Here is a 6,082-nt window from a genome sequence, read left to right as displayed (position 1 = left end):
AAACAAGGGCAACAGCATCCTCATTTCACTTCAAGTTTGGGGAAAGAGAAATTCCCAAAAGATAGATTGATTGGTTGCAACCCTAAAAATGGAACTCCCATTTGACCCAGTGATCCCACTTCTAGGAATATATCCCAAGAAACTAGAAACACCAATCATATAGGATACATGCACCCCTATGTTCTTAGCAGCACAATTTACCATAGCTAAGATTTGGAAACAGCCTAAGTGCCCATCAGCAGATGAGTGGATTAAAAAACAGTGGCATATACAATGGAATACTATGCTGCGGTAAAAAAGAAGGAATTCTTACCATTTGCAATAGCATGGATGGAACTGGAGAGCATTATGCTAAGCGAAATAAGCCAGTCAGAGAAAGATAAATATCACATGATCTCACTCATTTGTGGAATATAATGAACAACATAAATTGATGAACAAAAACAGATCCAGAGACAGAGGAGCATCGATCAGACCGTCAAACCTCAGAAGGAAGGTAGGGGAGGGTGGGAGTAAGAGGGAGAGATCAACCAAAGGACTTGTATGCATGGATATAAGCCTAACCAATGGACACCATGGGAGTGAGGGCAGGAGCTGGGGGTGGTAGTGGGGGGCAATGGGAGTATAAGGACACATATGTAATACCTTAATCAATAAAGAAAAAACATTAAAAAAATTAAAGGAGTAAATTTAAATTGTAAAAAATGCCAATTAATAATAGTCTGCAACGAAGGGTTAAACATTATTTACAGTAAATAGAATGAGAAAGTATATACAAAATTTTAAAAAGAAAGGAAGGCTAGCCCTGGCTGGTGTGGGTCAGTGGTTAGAGAGTTGGTCCATAGATCGCAGGGTTGTACCTGGGTTGCAGGTTTGATCCCCAGCCCCAGTTGGGACACGTGTGGGAGGCAACCCATCGATGATGTGTCTTTCTTACATCAATGTCATTCTCTCTCTCTCCCCCTACCTCCCTTCCACTCTCTCTAAAAAAATTAAAATAAATGGGAAAAAATATCATCAGGTAGGAATTAATGGGGGGGGGGAAGAAGAAAGGAAGGCTATTATTTGAAAGCAGAAGTGATGTCACACATAATCTATATAAATTTATATCTAGGGAGGTATAATATTCTTACATTCACTATTATAGACTGTACTGTAAGGGACCCACTCCATTTTACACAAAAGGAAGCTGAATTCTCGATAAGCTAAGTGCTCACGTTCACACAGGTGGGAATGGCAGAGCTGGAAATAAACCCAGATTTCTTGTCTGTACTGGTGTGATGATTAATTTTTTTGCACTTTCCCTGTTATTGACAGGGTTTGAGTGCAGGACAGGGAAATTCTTTCTTGAGGGAGTGTGGTTTAGTGGTTTGGAGAACAGGACAGGGACTAAGGAGACCTGTGTCCTAGATCCAGTGCTGTTACTCACTATGTAACTTTGGGGAAACCTATTCCAGCTCTAATTCCAAGTGTGAAGATACTTTCCCAAACTTTCATTTATTAAGACAAAAAAATAATTTAAAAATTTAATGTTAAAGCACCAATTTTCAAGTCAAAGCAGCTGTACCTTTCCCATAAATACACCTTCGATAAACGCTTTGTTTTTCAAAATGAATTTGAAACTGACTATCAAATTTGCAGATATGGCCTGGCTGGTGTAGCTCAGTGGTTGAGAACCAACCTATGAACCAGGAGGTCACAGTTTGTTTCCAGGTCAGGGCACATGCCTGGGTTGTGGGCTCCATCCCCAGTGTGGGCATGCAGGAGCTAGCCAATCAATGAATCTCTCATTGTTGATGTTTCTCTCTCTCTCCCTCTCCCTTCCTCTCTGAAGTCAATAAAAATATATATTAAAAAAACTTGAAGATATGCAAAAAAAGCTGAAAAGAAAATAAAGTGGTATAAATTCTCCAAAGAATGATATAACAATACACCTTTAAAACTGTTGCTAATGGTACACACTGATAGAAAAGCTCCAAAGAAAATAATCAAATAAGTGCCAAAAAGTATAAATACAAGGATAATCCCATCTTGACTCTTTGTAAATAAAACAATTCAACAACCTTAAACTCCCAAAATAGTGGATTGATTAAATATATTGTATCTACAGAATAGAATAAAATATCAACATTTAAATATAACAACATTTATCAAACTTGTATTAAGAAACACGCAATCTTGGAATATATTCTATGGAAAATAAATGTGCAAAAATCTATTAAATTAAATACAGTTAGCTGTCATTAATCCTCAGATATGTAAATAATTTAACAACCAGTGTGTTTCACAACGTAGAAGGATACAAGAGATATCCTATGGAATGCTTAAAATTTAACTTGACCCTATTTTTATAGATAATCTATTAGGATTTTATGGAACAACGGTTAACAGAATAATGTATGAGAAATCCTATTACAGAATATTTAATGTTATGCAAATACTCAAAATATAGCTAATTAAAACTTATATAATAAAAATGTATGTACATTATATAAAAACTATATGGATGTGTGTGTGAATTACATGCCAAAAATTAATAATATTGGGTTGAAGAATGAAAAGTTAATATTTTTCTCACGTTTAATTTTCAAATTTTCTACAAGGTAAATAAATTACCTACTTTATTCAAAATATTTCTTTCATGTTACCAACTGTTGGCATTGGTGTCTCTCTTCCCTCTGCTTCTGTAGCTTTCCATCCCCATGTTTTTCTTTAAAGACTCCTCGTTCTAAAATCAACCATTTGGTATTATTTTAGATGCCAACTGAAAGAATTCTGTTAGTGTTTCTTCCTTCCTAACATCCTCTCCTCTGTTTCTGCAAGGGCACCCTGTACATGTGGGTGACTGCATTTCGCCTCCAAACTTCCACATACGGAGTCTCACCTCTCCACCCCATGTTGTTTCCATAGCATGCTTCCAGACACGTCTGCCAAAATCATCTCTGAAATGTAATGCTTTGCCCACATCATGTCCTTTTTCACATCCTTCCAAGAGAGTATTTCTTTGCTTATGAAATTCAAATTATTCTTATACATGTTTACATAGCCATTACCTGCACATAAATATAATCTGAGATCTCTCTTGTAGCCTCTTCGCATACTTCCCTTTGTTGTTTAATTTATCCAAATTCTTAAAATAACCATGTTCATTGTACTTAAACATAGCTTTTAAAAAAAACATTTTTCTTCTTTCCACTAAAGAATTTAAGTTTTGTGTTTCTTTAATGTTTACACAAGGGAAGGAAGAAATGATTAATATTTATTGAGTGTCTTAAATTCAGGAAACTGAACAAGTTGACTTACTACATATTGAGTTGACTTACTAGATATTATCTTTTTAGCTTAATGGAAAATTAAGTAATTCTAAGTTAAAGTACATGATTTCATGAGCTAAGAAATAGAGTGGTCTGATAAATTCTACCTTATAACATTTTGTTCTTTCCTGCAAACTCTTTGACTATAATTTTACTGCCAATATACTTGTTCTCATGTGTATCCCTGCTAAGTGGGTTGAGGAGTAGGGAGTTATGTTTCTTCCTTTTTTGTTACCTAAATGAATCCAATTTCATGAGCTAAGAAATAGAGTGGTCTGATAAATTCATTATTTTTTTTTTTACAGTCAACCTCTGTAGAGAATTAATTTAGTTCTTGTTTCGTAGGTGGTTAAATTTCTCTTGCTAATCCTGACAGAGGGTTTTATAATAAGGTCATAATATTTATCTCAAAGGAAGAGAAAGTAACTAGATATGGGGGTACAGACTTCAAATTAACCTATAGTGTATGTTAGTGAGTGTATAAAAACAGATAAAACAGGTGTGACCAAATTATAACAACGTTAAATTCTCATTGGTGGGTAAATAGTTATGCATTATATTTATTTGAATATTTTTATTTTATTTTAGAATTTCTCAACAATAACCACCACAAAACCCAGGGAATTAATTTAGTAAAATTTTAGTTATCCTATATAATAAAAGGCTAATATGCAAATTGACTGAATAGCGGAATGACCGGTTGCTATGATGCGCACTGACCACCAGGGGGCAGATGCTCAATGCAGGAGCTGCCCCATGGTGGTCAGTGCGCTCCCACAGGGGGAGCGCCTCTTAGCCAGAAGCCAGGCTCATGGCTGGCGAGCGCAGCAGTGGTCGCGGGAGCCTCTCCCTACTCAGTGCCAGTGCTAAGGATGTGTGACTGCCAGCTTAGGCCTGCTCTCCACGGGCAGCAGGACTAAGCCATCAGTCAAACATCCCCGAGGGCTCCCAGACTGCAAGAGAGCACAGGCCGGGCTGAGGGACCCCTCCCCCCCGAGTGCTCGAATTTTGTGCACCGGGCCTCTACTTTAAGATAATAATCCCCTTTATTGATTATTTGGTGTATTTAACATTAGGCAGTCTTTACATAGCAAGATTTGAAGCAGGATTTGAACTTAGTATATCTACTTGGAATCTTTTTAACATTTGCATATACATATAGGTGCATTTTAAACAGCATATAGTGTTTTTGTATTCTAGTATAAAAATACATAGATGGTACCATACATTTTTGCATCATTTTACAATTCTATTGTCATTGTACTTTGAGACTTATTTTTGATACATTGATTTTAGTTTCATTCATTTTAACTGATAGGCTATATCCCATCTTATAAATATAACATATTTTATCAATCCCCTATTGATGAACATTTAGTTAGTAACGCCTCCTTTTTTGTTTATACTAAGAATCTTGCAATAAATATTTCTTTATGTATATCAGAGATTTTCTATAAATATAAATATCTGGGCTGCAAGGCATGAACTTTTTCTTATTGTGCTAGATGATTGCAAATTATATTTTTATTCTGTATTGATTTTTAAAAAAATAAAAATCCTCAAATATAAACTATTTTTGCTGATCCCTAAAATTTTCGACACACCTTCCCTTTTTTGCTTTTATATCATAGAGGCAAATATTTCTAATAAGATAATAAGAAAAAATAAGTAATAAGACAGAATGACTTTTTCTCAGCATTTAATGATTTAATTTGCAACGTGTTCACTTTTCCCTGCAAAGTAATTTTGTTGTATTGCTGGAGTCCTTTTTCAAAGTCCCGAGAAAATGCTTACTCATAAAAATAAAAAACAGATTTTCTTTTGGAGAAAGTATCTCCAAATTTACCAGGAGAAAATGGAATTTCTATAAAGGTTTGGGAAAACAAAACCTAATTAAAATTACTAAAATTAGACAAATAGAAATCCCTTAGTCGAGAGTTTTAAAATATATTGTGAAAAATTTACTAGGACATAGCACTTGATTATGCCAAAAAATACCATTAGATTTGAAAGAGAATTTTTCACAATATCTGTTACATGGATATATTTTCCTTTTCATCTCTTCAAGTAAAGACTTCCTATTTTATTCCACTTTCCCATCTGTTTGACCAAAAAATGGAGAAAAGTAACACTTTGTATTTAGTACTATTTCTGTTGGATTCTGAAAATAAAACATAAGCTGTTCTACACCATGGGCAAATTAGTGAACTTGATTTATCTTTAAAAAAAAGATGCTGGAACATTCTTTATCATAGAGAAACTCTGTCATCAATCAGAAATTAATTTTCCATATTTTTTCTTATTTCTCAAGAAATGATTTTCTAAATATACATTTTATAAAAGCAGAGTGCATAGGTTAATTCCCACACCCCTCCTCACAACTTGGACTGGCTTTGCAAGGTTACAGCAGGGAGGTAGGTTTAAGGGTGTGTGTGTGTGTGTGTGTGTGTGTGTGTGTGTGTGTGTGTCAGTGTGCATATGTAACTGTGTGAGCATGTGTGTTAAGGTATGTGTAAGTATGTGTGTAAGTATGTAACTGTGTAAGGGTGTATGAGTGTGCATGTGCCGGTGTGTGTAAGCATGTGTGTAAGTGTGTTTATGTGTGTGTGCAGGTGTGCTAGGGTGTGTGAAATGTGTGTAACTGTGTAAGATTGTGTGCATGTGTAGGTTTGCATAAGTGTGTGTTTGTGTAAGTGTGTGTGTGTGTGTGTGCAAGTGTGTAAGTAGGTGCCCCACTCCCTTCACTGCTCCCTCCCACCCTGGAGGAG

The sequence above is a fragment of the Myotis brandtii genome, unplaced genomic scaffold, assembly GCF_000412655.1.
Source record: "Myotis brandtii unplaced genomic scaffold, ASM41265v1 scaffold23, whole genome shotgun sequence".
NCBI classification, from domain to species: domain Eukaryota; kingdom Metazoa; phylum Chordata; class Mammalia; order Chiroptera; family Vespertilionidae; genus Myotis; species Myotis brandtii.
The sequence above is the reverse complement of the archived record's forward strand: the minus strand, read 5'-3'. Positions refer to the sequence as shown.